Raw genomic sequence first — 15801 nt, 5'->3', positions numbered from 1 at the left:
GGCCTGCAGTAAGGGGTGACTTACCTATACCTCATGTTGTGTCTGTGGCAATGACACACAGGGCCGTGTGACAAGCTGGCTCTTGGGTTTTCTCTGTACCAAGACACGCAGCCTGCAATGACTGTTTACATGATCTTGGTGAGGGTTCTCTGGGGTGGCACTATTTGTGCTGCAGCCCTAGAGGACGCAATTCAGTATCAATCAATCAAACAATCAATCAATCAATCAATCAGGGTTTGTTAAGCGCAGACTCAACTGATAGGGTCTTAAGGTGCTGTGGGGTGGCGCAGCTCCCAGATGTTCACGGCGATTCGTCAAAGAGCCAGGTCTTGAAGTCCTTCATGAACTTGGGGAGTGTTGGTGTCTGTCGGAGATGGAGAGGGAGGGTGTTCCATGCCTTGGCCGTGAGGAAGGAGAAGGAATGAATGAATGAATGATTACTCATTTGTATCGCGCATGGCTACCGAAGGCATCCCAGCGCTTTGGACAAAGCGTTCATTCACCCAAATTAGGGAAACAGCAGGGTTTTCAGCGACTTCCTGAAACTAAGATGGTTACTTTCCATTCTCAAATCGAGTGGCAAATTGTTCCAGAGTCTTGAGGCCTGTAGGGAGAAACGTCGGCCCCCCATCCGCACCTTATTAGTTTTAGGGATTGAGAGCAGATTCTTGTTAGAGGATCTCAATTCCCGGCTAGGGAGGTGGGGGCAAAAAAATGATTGTAACAATAGAGGTGCTTTTTTATGAATTACTTTGTGGACCGTCACCAAGGTTTTAAATTCAATTCTCTGTTGCACTGGAAGCCAGTGCAGCTGACGGAGTGCGGGTTTGGCGGAAGTTCTCCGTGGAATGTTCAGCAGCAAACGTGCAGCACAGTTCTGGACGGTTTGCAATGTCCTGATTGTTCCTTGGGGGGAGCCCAGATAAAGTGCATTAGAATAGTCAAGGCGTGACAAAATCAGCGCCTGCACTAAAATCCGTCTGGCCTCAAAGGGGAGAAGGACGATGATTTTCCTTAAGAGCCTCAGGAGTGCATAGCATGTAGCAGCTACCTTCAGGGCCTGCACAGAAAAATTAAGGGCTGGGTCCATCCATACCCCAAGGCTTTTAATTTGGGCTTTAGGTTTGGGTGGTTGGCCCAGCTTGTCCGGCCACCAACCATCCACTGTGGTGGGTGCTTTATGTCCCAGCAGCATCACCTCCGTTTTTGACCCGTTTAGTTTCAGGAAGGATTCATCCATCCATTCCTGAACTTTATTGAGGCAGCTGGAGAGTCTTTCAAAAGGGGCATCATTGGTAGAAAGTGAGATAATCAGTTGTGTATCATCTGCGTATGTAACAAGTTGTATTCCCCAGGGAAGCACCACCTCGGCCAACGGCTTCATATAGATATTGAATAAGGTGGGGCTGAAGGATGAGCCCTGGGGTACACCGCAGTTAAGACACATCTGAGGGGAGGAGGCTTCATTTTCAAATACCACAAAGGTCCTATCGGCGAGAAAAGACTGTAGCCACTGAAGTGTCCACCCTATGAAGTAGAATGGAGTGGTTAACGGTATCGAAGGCCGCGCTGAGATCTAATAGTAGTATGGCCGCATGATTCCCACTATCTACGATCTTCCTTGCCTCCTCAACCACTGCAATGAGCGCTGTTTCAGTGCCTTGATTTCTCCTAAACCCTGTCTGCGTCGTGTGAAGAAGATTATTCTCCTCGAGAAAGGTAGCCAACAAGGAATTGACATATTTCTCTGTGAGTTTACTAACAGTAGGCAGAAGAGAGATGGGGCGATAGTTTGCCCAGTCTTCGGGGTTAAGGTTGGTTTTTTTTAACATGGCCTTAACTTTGGCCTGCTTCCATGTTGGCGGTACCAGGCCTGAGGTCAGCGAGGCATTGATCACTTCCTGAATGACTGGGGCCACAGTGTCTGACACCAGATTTAGTTTGGTGGGGGGTGCAGGGTCATTCGGAGAGCCTGATTTTAAGCTTCTCAGGAGACTCTGAGTAGTGGAGAGATCTATGGGAAAGAATTCATTAAGTTGGATTTGGGCCATATAAGGAGCTAGGGAGGGTCCAATGGGAGGGGGCTGAAAGGAGGAATATATGGTGGCAACTTTGTTGAGGAAAAATTTGGCAAGTTCCTCACAACGTGCCTGGGCAAGTCCTGGGTCTTCAATAGGGGCAGGAGGGGTGACCAAAGATTTAAAAATTTTAAAAATTTCTCTAGGTGAGTTGGCAGCCATACTAATTTTGGTCTGAAAATAACTCTGGTTCTGGTCTTTTTGATGCGCTGCACAGTAGCAAGGGAGAACTGGGCCCTAGGTACCAGGGGTAACGTTTACTAGTGACTTAGAGGGGTTGCTGAAGTGGTGCCAATCGTGGTACAGTTTTAGGAAGGAGATCTGGCACTGGGAACCTGGTTGACAGGGACCCAGTGCACTTTCAATTCGAACATCAAAAAGTGGGGGCTAACCATGTCAAAGTAGGCATTTTTCTACAAGCAAATTACTTAATTCAGTCTAATTATCCTTGATAAGTAATGATTCATCTCAATGTGAATGTAACCTGCTCAAAGGCTTCTTTGTAGGTAGGTAGTTTTAGAATATTTGGTAAACTATCGGCATACAAGAAGCAAAATTGAGCAATGCCTACCGTTAAAAGGTTTTCTTCTGTCATTAAACATAATGTTCTGTTCTACTATTCTTAGATTAGCTAAAACAAATGCTATGGAATCTTCATGAAATGTTTTGCTTTTAGCGCGAGCAGTCTTTTGCATGCAAATACACGTGATCTTGGGATTGATGCTCACACTAAGGGGGATATTCACAAATTTAACCCTACACGTGATTACTTTTACACATGTACATTTTCTCTTACACTTTGTAGTAAATTTGCTACTTTTGACAATTCACCATTTACATGTGTAAATTTACTACAAAGTTTAGGCTTACATCTCTCCATCCCCTGAAGCCAGAGATCTCTTGATTGTTGAAATATGGCAGAGTTTATTAAAGTTTAAAAAATAGTTAAAATATTTTCAAGATCAATATTAATTGAAGTTATTTCGCTATCTTTTACGTAAATGTAGACAAAAATAAAAAATGTTGCAGCACTATTGACTTAATTTTGAATGAAATATTCAATTTAAATATTTTACATTGCACTGTTTTTAACAGTTTTTTAAAAAAACCATCAAAAGTAAAAGTTTATATTCATTCATTTGTTATGTAGTAAAATGATTAAAAGTTATGTATGCAAATAATTCGCAATGATTTTATTACCTTTAGAAAAATACAAGTTAATATTTATTTTTAAATAAAAACAGGTAGAATTAAAAAACATGATAGTTTAAAATAAACTATATATATTATTACATTAAATGTATGTACATGTTAAGAAGTCTAAATTATTAATTAATATTAACAATATTTCCTATGGGTTGTTTTTTAAGTCCCTGCCTCCAATATTTTCTACGGGAGGGTGTTGCAGTTCCAGTGGTTGGCCATCTGTGGTGCTGGACTTACTCCAGGTCTGAGCTTGAGTACATTGACTTCTGTTTTGCGTCCTTATCTGTAGTAACTTTAGAAGTTCAGTTTGTGAATAACAGCAGGCTTTCTCTTTTGTGGGTGGATAACTGTGCCTCCCTAGACCCTTCCCTTAATCCTTTACTACTCCTCTCTAAACCCCTCAGATTTAGTAGTAAGCGTTTCCCATTTTCCAGCTATTCCGTCATGTCTCCCCAATTTAGTATTATTAAAACATTTACGTAAGACGGATATCTTCGAACAGAACAGATAAGTGAAGCGGAGCCCTCGGCATGCAGCTATGTGAATAGCATTTTGTAATACAGGAGTGGTACTAGTAAAGTACTATTAAACATGCTACTAAATGCAATTTGTGAATTGGCTCCAAAGTGGCATGGACCTGTGAGCTTGTGCAAGAGAACTGGCATATAAAATAGGTAGCCACATTCTTCCAAACATTCTGCACTATATACCCATCCAATTACATCTATTTGTGAAGGCTGCCGTGTGACTTTGCATTGCACCTCACCAAAAGAACAGACAAATGCGTGTCCTTATCAGTAAAGCAACAGATGCTGTGAAACTGTTTTCAAAGAGCCCACAGGACTCTATTTATGACCATCTTTTACTACCCACACCAGAAGCAGGGGGGTCAGGCCCCACAAAAGTCACATATTGCATGGGGCACTAACTGCACATTGGATTTATCCCAACAAAGTATTGGCTTAGTCAAACACATTTTTCATATTTTTCCTACTGACTCTGTCTTAGTGGAACTTGCAGAGGCTGGAATGCATGAATGACTAACACGTCTCCAGATCAAGAATTTACGAACAAGTGTCATTTTTGATTCCAGGCCCTCTACAGCATTAGCATTTTACCAGAGGTAAAAGATTTCTTCAAACAAGCACTCAACGTTTGCTCAATACTACATTGCTGTGGTCATAATATCACTTTACATGGGTTATAATCACCAATGACCACATTTTAATGAGGTCCTGCTTTGTGATTTTGACTGAAGGCATGGTAATCATGGTTATGAATAAAAGTAATTTATTGCAAGATGAACCCAGTAGCCGTACTACATAGACCAGACAGTTCTGTAACTGACACCAATGAATCCTCACTAGGCTTAAGACTTAAAATTTAGAAAGTTAAACCACCCATGGTTTCACAAACATAAACCTTGTCAGGCATGATAGATTCAACACATCTTCTCCCTTTGTATATTCGATCAAATAGACATTTCACAATAATATGCATTATACCAAAACAATAATCTGGATGATGGAACCACGCTGTGTTCAACAAAGCATGGACATGACTGACATTCGAAATACACAAATATGGAATATTGGCATGACAAAAGTTAAAACTTGATATGAAACCAGACTGTTTTCCCTATAACCTTATGGCTACAATACCCAGGATCTACCTAAAATTGAATCACAATCTCTCCCTGAGATTAAATCACATCTGAGATTGCAAGACTATGCTCAGTCCAAGAGCAATCCAGGAACTCTTTTTCCTCTACCAGGTTGCACCTTGTAACACAACTTCCTCCAGCACTCCTTAGGCTCCATCTTCTGTTCTTTGAGGATTTATGCTCCTTCCATAACATTTGACTCACCAACGTCCTGAGTGTTTATACTGTTTTCTATCATCTCACTCTCCAACAACATTACAATACTATTACATTCGTCTTCATGCACCACACTCTCACACTCACCTCTCTTCTGGTATAAATCCACACATCTTGGGTTAAATTTATGTCCATCATATATATCCACAGAATTTCTTTGCAGGCTCTTCACTCTGCATGGGTCTTTAAATCCAGCAATGACTCAGCCTGGCTTAATTTTGACCAAATCTCCTGTGTTAACCTTTAACACTTTGTTAGGCTTCAACATGTTGTTCAAACACAAGAGGATTATTTTGGTAACTAGTTCTGATCCAGTGGAAATTTCTGCGTCCTTTACTTTATTATTTACTATTTTACTCAGACTGGGATTTCTTACCACCCATCAAGGTTTGTCTTCCAATGGACCTTGCATGTTGCATTGAGGAGTGAAGGAATTAAGGTGTCAATGTCGGCTACCCAATGAGGACCATACATAGATAACCACCTTGCAGATTTGTAATCAGGTTTAAGTATACCAACCACAACACTATGCTGTAAATGTATAGGATGGCAACTGGAAGTTCTAACCTCCTGAAGAAGTTCATTCAGGTCAAAATCATACAGGCAAGTAATTCTGCTATAGCTGTACAGAGCAGCAATAGTAAAATGTGCTGCTCTGAAAATAATCTATGACTATCCCTGCTACACTATACATAAATTGTATGTGCACAATCTCTGTGGAAAGACATTAGTTACTTTAAAAAGACTCAGACAATTAAGTTTCAAATTAATTTAGTATTAAGCAATATTAGATAATTACGCATATAGTGCATTAGCCTTAGTATAAGTCCCAGAAATAGTCTGAGACTGTACATCAATATACAATCAAAAATATTTTACAAGTTCAAAGCAAACAGTTTATGAAGATTCCCTAGCAGGACATGTGGGATGATTTAGTTCAGTTAACCCTATACCAATAGTCTCAGAAGGCTTCAAATATCTAGGCATATTCATTTCTCTTGACCCCCCTGTCAGATACTTCCGTAACCTGGTTCCCCCACTGCAAAGACTCAAATGTGACATTGCACACTGGAAGTTACTTCCGCTCTCTCTATTGGACAAAGCGGCCCTATTTAAAATGATGTCCCTACCCCGTTTCCTATATGCCCTGCAGAACTCGGCTGACCCTGTCCTAAACTCGTATTTTAAAGAAATTGAAGGGCTCCAGTGAGACCTTCTCTGGGGAGGGAGATTGTGTATTGCTTTACAAACACTCACACTTAGCTGGTACGATGGCGGAATCGGATTACCGGACATTAAAAAATATTACTGGGCAGCACATCTTACAGCAATAAATCATGGCACATACGGTCGCCTTGACAACCCGGGGTTCCTTATGGATGGTTGGCTTCTTCCGAACATGACCTACTCCCGTGCACTATACTCTAAACCAGACAGATACCCACTCACTGGCCCCGCTAACCATACAGTTAAAATCTAGCATTCCGCAACCAAGTCGCTCAGCTGGAACAATAAGTTGACTCTCGCCACACTGCTGGGATTCAACATTTCAGGATGAAATAAGCACAGGCTGTAGTAATTACCGTAGTAATGTTAGATGTCGTAAAACAGTGACAAAAATGAGCGAGCACTTTTTACAACAAAATCATACACCAAATGACATGCGCTGGACCGTCATAGAAAAAGTTACTACCACCAAAAACACTGCCAGTGTCCTCTTTGAAAAGGAACAGCGTTGGGTATATAGACTTGGGACCCACCTCACGGGCCTCAACGACCAAATTCCATGGTCCTCTGTACTTAAACGTTAGTCTCTCCACCTCCCTCTGAATTAATGAACATGTCAAATCACAACCTGTGCTTATTTCATCCTGAAATGTTGAATCCCAGCATACCACCAACGAGCATGTCAAACCACAACCTAGGTTCATCCCTTTATTGTGGCTCATAGGATTGCGAGTATACTACCACTGTTCACTAAGAATTTAATTCCCACAGAGGACTACCAGACGACTTTGATCTCTGATACACTTAACCTGTGCTATTAACCCAGTTCCCATTTTGTTCGTATTTATTCTCCGTAATGTATTTAGAAATCTTTAAACTTCCGTACTTAATTGTATCCCTGCACGATACAACTTGCATCTAGATTAATGTCTATCAGACACTGCTTGCCCATATGTGTTGACAATCTTGATAAAGCATCCAAGATTCATGCCTCGTAATGCTTCGAGACTTCACCTAACCAACGCCAGCGCGCTTGCGCTCCACGCCTCAGTTCGATATACGCGAGCGTGATTGGCAGGGAATTCAAGCCTCACTTTGGCTCCATACCGCGATTGGCTCCCTCCTTCCCGAATGCGCCCACGCACCGATTGACTGCACTCATTTAGCGTTTCCCTGCTGGCCGTAGACCATCCACGAGGTCCGGTAGCAGGGAACGCTAGGTGCCAAGCGGGTGCAGGGCGTTGCGGGCGTAAGGATGGCTCCCACCTTCTTCATAGAGCTAAGTACCTGGTTCTCTCTTGGATAATTTTTAATTGCACTATATCTCTGTTTCAGGGTGTGCCATTGTCGCCCCACCTACCTCCCGAGACCTATGGGGAGTGGATCGTTTTTCACACAAGTGAGAATTACCTCATTTCTAGTGAATTTCTGTTACCTGATAAATAGATACTCTTGTGGTTCACACACTCCCACTGGCCCCACCGTCTGGCCAATTGATCGCTATTCACGAGTGCTGAGACCACTGTCTGATTTCATTTCGCAATTATGCATGCTCCAAACATCCATATGGATGATAGCAACCAACCAAGCTGTTAGCTTAGTTCGAGTACCAATTGAACAGCTTTTCCAGCAAATGTGCATGCATCAAACATCCTTGTGATGGTATAAACATAGTTTGTATGGCACAGCGGTCACGCCATCTTGATTAGCCATCAGCACAACTATTCAGAGAGTTATCTTGCAGACAACATCACTGATGAGACTTCTCTAATTTTGTGTTTGTCTTTTCTGTTTGTATGTCCTTTTGTTCCAGACCACACAGGTTCCTCTAAATTAGAGGTAATTACCACTACTTGGTGGTTTGTTTTTTCTGCACTATTTTTACACGACCGTTTTTAACTTTCACGTCCTATGGTAGGGTGGACCTTAGCGCGCCCACACCGCCGAGGTACACATAACATGGTCCTGAAGAAAGCCCAGTAAATCTCACACATAAGGGCTGAAACATGTCGACCCCACTAAAGTGGAAATAACCAATACATTAATTGTCAGATTTCCCAACACATATTTTAACTTTGTCAGACTGACCATTGAATACATTTTTCTTTCTGGTACAGTTCTTTGACAATTTTAATACCACGTTTTTCACATCACTGTCACAAAAACCAGCTCCGCAGTAATCTGGCGTTGTAGCACACCAGGGAGGCATTCGGCTTCTCCTGGTGGGCCCGATGATGAAGCAGGTCACCACCCAGGGTGGTGAGTGAGGGCTTCCTATAAAAATCCCTAACAATTTTCAATATGGAGTTGATGGGAACAGATTGATCTCTGATCATGTGCTAAATCTACCTTGTTTTTCGACACTCTCTTGTTGTTTTACAGTAAAATACACGCAGTCATGAGTGAAACGTTGGAGGCAGAAATTTAGCCAGAAGTGCCTAGATGCCGCCTTAACATCTGGGAACCTACTGACCTCAACACTTACACCACGCAATGGGTCACACTCGGCTGCATGATCGCCAAGAGAAATATTGCGCAACTCTGGGGAGCCTCACATACACCCATGATTACAGATTGGAAGAAAGACCTTAATTGGTGTATGCTAAGAGAAAGGACAGTTTACATAGCCTGTGGCTACCCCCGAAAATGGTCTAGGAAATGGGCTCCCTGGAATGAATACCGCAGCAACATATGTACTCCTCCCCGTGATATTGACAGTGATGATCCCCTTCCCCGTGATTTCCAACGAACTATACTATTGTATTCGTATGCATATTTGATTTCACTGTAAACCCCTTTATTGACTATTGTGAAACAGTACCTTTATGTAGAGTTTGTTTAGTAAAAAGATGCCCAAAAAATATATAATGTAGTTAAATGTCATAAAAAAGTTCAAGAAATCATCCATTTGTAGGTATTTCCTATTGACACATTTTCAAAGTACCTACATGCAAATTTTACTAATAACTAAAAATATTTTGTTTCAGGCAATCTAAGCCACTTATGCTATAAAGATTACTCACATAAAAGTTCAGGTTTATAAATGGTCCCATAAAGAAGTTGCACCACTTTTTCAAAGTCAATTATGCATTACAAAGAGAGCAATGAAAATGGTTTGCTAAAGCAAAATACATTTAAAATCATTTGTGAAAGTACACATGAATAAAGCCAAGATCACAAAGATGACAACATATATTAACTTCTTGATTAAGTGGGTAATTGCAGAAATACATTTTATGAGTTATTTGCTTTTAGCTTGACTTTTATGGTGCTTGGTTTACACATTAACTCATTACTTTATTATGTTACTTTAAAGTATGCAAAGTGCACATGCATCTGTATGTGAAATTTCATTCTCATGTTAAGTTTATATGTTGTGCAAAGAATGATCAGGTGTCACACTGGATCATGAACACAACTTCGAGCAGCTCCCCTAATTGTGATTCTTCCTGTATTACAGTATAAGAAAAGTGGAAATTATTATTCAAATAAATGTAAATTAGTAAAATTTTGGTATGTTAAATATTAATGTAACTGTAATATTAATTTAACTTAATTTTATACATTTATTCCAAATGGATTATAAAATAAAAAATGCAATGGCACTATTAACTTAATTTTGAAATAAATCTTTAATTGATTTAAATATATTAAATTAAATTAAAATATATTCTGATGTTTAAATTAAATATTAAATATTAAATATTAAATTCCCACCCAACTTAAAGAAACATTCTTTTATCAGGCATTAATAATTATTAAAAAGTGGCGTGCAGAATTAATTAAAAGTAATGTATTTATATGTTCGTAAAACATAATGTGACAGTTTATAAATTCAAAAACGTCTGCTAAAATATTTTAGAATTAAATAAGAAATATGTTCTATTTTTTATTTTTTTACAATAAATTAAATTATGTTCATTTATATTGATGACTATATTAAAATATTCCTATGGGGTTTTACTTGAAGTCCATACCTCCTTTATTTTCTAACGGAAGGTATTGCACTACCAGTGGGTGATCATGTGGGGTGCTGGACATACTCCAGCTCTGAGTTCTGAGGGAGTTTTGGGTCCCTTTTGGCTGTAGAACCTTCAGAAGTGCTGTTTGTGAATAGTAATGGGCTTACAGTCAGTTGGCGCATTTCTCTCCCTAAACCACTTCCTAATCCTGCCTAAACCCTTCCTTACTCATCCCTAAACCATACCAATTAGTATTAAGTATACCACTTTTCCAGGTACTCCCTTCGTCACTCCCACATTTTCTACTAAGGGGCCGATTACATCGGTCAGGAACCGTGACCGACCAACCTACTGTCGTCGGATACCCCACTGCAAGTACGATGCGACCGAACCCTGTTCGGTCGCACTCGTATGTTACACAATGGGAGCATGAATTCCGAACGGAATGGATGCCTGCATTATGAAATGGAGCGGTGCTGTTCATCCCTGCACCCTGTGGCCAGCACCCCAAGGGCCCGCAAAGACATTTTCTGACTGCCTGCTGATGCTGGAAACACCGGCACGAAAAGGCAGTTGAAAACTGCCATCGTACTCCCTCAGTCGTAAAGGGGTGGCCGGGGAGTACTGAAGGTTTTTCCGGACGGTGGACAGGCTCTCCGAGCCCGTCATAAGCCATCCAGAAATCCGAGTCGAATTCCTTTCCGACCGAGCCCATCGGAATGGTTCAGGCAGAAAGGATTCCGGCTGGCACATTCCGATGCAGGCGGAGGGGCTCCAATCGTCGTTTGGAGCGCTTCCGTCCGAAATCTGAATCGGGCCCTAAGTAGTAAACATACATGTATGACGATCTCCCCATAGAAAAGATAGTTGTGGTGGAGGTAGAGATTTACCCTCAGATTTTTGCACAGTATTTTGTAGGACTTCCATAGTATTATTGTACTACTGCTTAACAGTCTACAAAATGCAGTTTGGGAATAGGCTTCTATGTTTCTATTCCGACGGTGGAAAAATATGCAAACTCTCAGCCTGACATCCACGTTCTTAGCGATAACATCTGTAGCCTCAACACACTTGATTACGCCTTATTTCGCCATCTGTTCCAGCATCCATTTAGCCTCTTCTCTTATCACAACAGGAACTCTTCTAGCCTTATATCTTTAGGGAACACCACCCTCTTTTAACACAATCCTATGCAAGAAGCCCTTAAAAACACCTGGCACCAGAAGTACTAAGCCATTTCGGGAACGTTTGTCCAACTTGTAAAATGTGTTCTGCAACCCATAACAAAATGGCAATTTGGAAGAGGTGTAAAAGAGGCATTCCTTCAAAATTGTGAGTCACTATTTAATGTATCATTGGTTTGCGACCGCATTTCTGATCTCAAACAATTGACCTGTTACTGACTCTTCAAAGGAGGGTGCAATTGATTCGTAAACAAGAAGTAGTCACTTAGGGGCTGCTTCCCCTTCAGAAATTGGCATGCCAGTTACAGGAGAAGAAGTGGTCCATCCAGGAGACCAAGTCGTGCTCCGCCGAAATAATTAGTAAGAATAATGGTCTTGGGTATTGAGATAATATTCTATTATACCACAATGTCTAACTCAGGAGAGGTTTTCATTTCATCAGAATTAAACTACTCGTTCAGTTATTATAGAAATGTCTGAAGTTCTTCATCAATATTATAGCCATAGGGGAGGAGCTTTGCGCGCAACCAAGATGGCCGCGTGAGCTTAGGGCTCCAGAGATCCTCGCAACCTCCCGCATCTATCCTGTCGTTTATCCTGTCTCTCATTGATGTCCTCGTGAAGAAGAACCACGGGTGAGGCGAAACCTGCTTTCAGATTCCGAATCGGACCCCGGGAACTGGTTTTGTGGTGCTCCGAAGATTGCGGCCTACGTCTCCGTGATGCCCGACTGTGGAGTTGGCATGGGGCCCGAGTTGTAGTTGAATAACATCGGCCTGATGTGACTGGGACGACCAGTCCGGTTGACTTTCACTTTCGACTTGTCTTCCATAGAGACCTTCGACTGGGAACTCCCCCCCCCCCTTGCTGAGGGCTGTTATCCTGCGCTGCACTCGAGTGTGCTCTTTCATTTCCTTGCTGGTTTTGGGAAGACACTTGGCCGGTGCCCTCTGGCTGAAGCGGGGCCTCCGATCGGGGGTACCGGGGCCCCCACCTTTCTATCTAGTCTAACCGCTCCAAGTTGGTCTCCATCCCGCAATGGCGGGGAAACCGGAGGGGGAGAAGCAGAAATTTAAGACCACTCGGCGGGGGGGCTATACCCAGACTAACATCATGGATCGCTACGCCCAGGCTAAGGGATCCCCCGGTGGGCCGGGCAGGTCACTGGAGGACACGAGAGATCCACCGACTTCGGCAACAGAGCCGACCCTTCAGGACATCATGGCCGCTATCGATGGGATCAAGTCCTCCCTTGGGCAACAAATGGAGACTCTCGCCTACAAGCTCGATACTGTGACGATAGATGTCAACCTGATCCGTACGGACTTGATGAAAACGAACGAGAAAAGTCAAGTCGTTGGACATTAAAACTTTCAGTCTGACGGGTGATGTTACTGACCTACGGACAGAGGTCCGCAATTTGAGGGCCTCCAGTGGCCTCTTTGCGCGTCGCCTGGAGGATTTTGAAGGACGGGCTAGGCGGAATAATGTCTGCATTATTGGAGTTCCGGAGAAGGCGGAGGATCCGGCGGCTGACCTCTTCGTCAAAGATCTCATCGTTAGCCACCTTGCACCCAAGGGACTGAGTAAGTTTTTTATGGTCGAGCGGGCCCATAGAGTTCCGGGCGGTAAACCAAAGGTGGGTGCCCCACCGCGGCCTATCATCGCAAGAATCTTTAATTTCCGTGATAGAGACGCTATCCTGCATGCCTCATGGATGGGTGGACCTATAAAATTTGAGAACACTACCATCAGCTTCTACCCGGACTTTACCCAATCGGTCCAGAAGCAGAGACTTGGTTTCCTAGGGGTAAAGAGAAGACTGCGTGACATGGGCCTTAAGTACGCTATGCTTTTCCCGGCCAAGTTGAGAATCGAACATGCGCAGCGGACTTATTTTTTCGATCGACCGGAGGGGGTGGCAGACTGGCTGGACACACTGCCGAGCCAGCGTGCACAGGAGAAACAGTCTGGTGGGGCAGAAGGCGGACTGATGGAACAGGAATAGACACCTGTTGTCTGGTTTCTGGGGTCTATAGTTGGCCTCGAACTGTGGTTCGCTGATTCTGTTATGTGATTTGCTGTGACATTCGGGGGGGTTGCGGGGCTATTTGGTGGGTCTCTTTCCTCCTCTGATTGACTTTTTGTAGCTTAGTTAGATGTTGGGGCGACAGGCACACTGCAAGTTGGGGTGGCTTTCTAGTCTCACGCAGGGGTGCAGGGTGGGGGGGTTTGTAACAGGAAGTTGGTGGGGGGGATGGGGGGTGTTGTTGGGGAGTTTGTCTGTTTTTATGCAAGGCGATGTATTGTTAGACCTTCTGATCGAAGTGCCGGCTTCTTATTGGGTTTGGATCTTCTTTCTCTTTCGGGATGGGGGTAGGGGGTTGAAACTGATGAGTTGGAATGTGAATGGGTTGGGGGATAGGATAAAACGGGGGGTAGTACTGCAGTTGTTGAAACGTCTCTCCCCTGATGTGGTCCTTCTCCAGAAGACGCACTTGATAGGTAATACTTGTCATGCCATGAATAGGAAGGGGTATCGTTTGGTCGCCCATGCTGGGTACTCCTCTGGTTCCAGGGGGTTGGTATCCTTGTCAAGAATTCTCTCCCGCTGGAGATTGACGCCACTGTCCTCGACGATAAAGGGCGCTATGTCGCTCTTACGGATAGGTGGGAGGGCCGGACCCTTTCCCTGGTTTCTGTATATGTCCCCCCTGGCCTGCAGTCAACTACTTTTGCGGACTTGGGGCGGGTTATCCTCGCTCTCCCCGAGGGGTCACTGCTATTAGGGGGCGACTTTAACGCTGTGGTTCCTGGTATGGTTGATCGACATCCGCCTAGGGATCTTAAGGGGGCACAGAATTGGCTCCACGATCTCATTGACACTCTGGGCCTGGTAGATTGCTGGAGATTGTTACACCCCGCTCAGCGGAGGTACACGTTTCATTCGGGCGCTCACGGTAGCCTTTCACAGATTGATTATGTTTTGGTGCCTGCCGCACAGGCACTTTCTATTACTGAGGTTAAGCATTTGGCTCGGGGAATTTCCGATCACTCTCCGTTATGGCTTCGAATGGAGTTGACTTCCGGAACTGAGGGACGGGTAGCCCCGATTAATCCCTGGTATTTACGGAACCCTAAAACTCGTGCTGACCTGGTAAAATCTCTTGACCAATATTTTCTGGAAAACGAGGGTTCTGTTTCGTCTGCTGTGTCGCTTTGGGAGGCTTTCAAGGCTGTCCTTAGAGGCCAGGCCCTGTCGTTAATCGCGGGCGTTAAGAAACGGAGGGATGAGGAGGTTGTTAAGATCGAGACGGAGATAGCGGACTTAGAGCTTGGCCTGGAGCAGGAGATTACCCGTGCTAAGACACATGTTCTGCAACTGAAACAGTTGGAGTACAGGGCGTTGGACACTGACTCAGCTAAGGCCATGAGTAGAGAACAACAGGGAAGTTTATACGATGTGGGAGATAAAGCAGGCAAACTGATAGCGTGGCTGGATAAGAAAGATAGAGCTGGTTGTGTGGTGCCTGTGGTTGAGACGGCGAGTGGTGCTCGGTTCACTGACCCTGAAGAGATTGTTCAATGTTTTGCGGACCACTTCCAGACAGTGTACTCCTCCGTGTCGGATAGGCCGGAGGAGGACTCACACCTATTGTTGCGTGATATTGCTTTACCGCGACTTTCTGATGTTGACAGGGAACAAATGGACGCTGCAATAACAGCGGATGAGGTGGCTCTTGCGATTCGCTCCCTGCGTTCAGGGCAAGCTATGGGTCCCAACGGTCTGCCTATTTAACTTTATAAGTTGCGGCCTGACAAGTTGGCTCCCTATTTAAGGGATATGTTTTTGGAGTCACGTGAGTGTGGTTCTCTCCCCCGTGATCAGCGTCTTGCTACCATTGTAGTGATTCATAAGGAAGGGAAACCAAGAGATAGGTGTGCATCGTATCGGCCGATAGCTCTTTTGAATGCCGAACCTAAGATCCTTGCTAAATTACTGGCTAACCGATTGATCACCGTTATTAGCGGTTCCGGTTTTATCCCGCATAGAAACACTGCCCTGAATCTTCGGCGGCTGCATGCCGTTCTCGCGAGGGCTGCGATGTTGCATGAGCCGGCCATCCTGGCATCGTTGGACGCCACGATGGCTTTCGATACCATGGAATGGCCATATTTATGGGCCGCGTTAGCTAAGTTTTGGTTTGGACCCGGTTTTATTGGCTGGGTGCGGCTTCTTTATGAGGACCCCCTTGCGCAAATTG

This window comes from Lissotriton helveticus, chromosome 9 (assembly GCF_964261635.1).
Source record: "Lissotriton helveticus chromosome 9, aLisHel1.1, whole genome shotgun sequence".
NCBI lineage: Eukaryota > Metazoa > Chordata > Amphibia > Caudata > Salamandridae > Lissotriton > Lissotriton helveticus.
Note: the sequence above shows the minus strand (reverse complement) of the source record.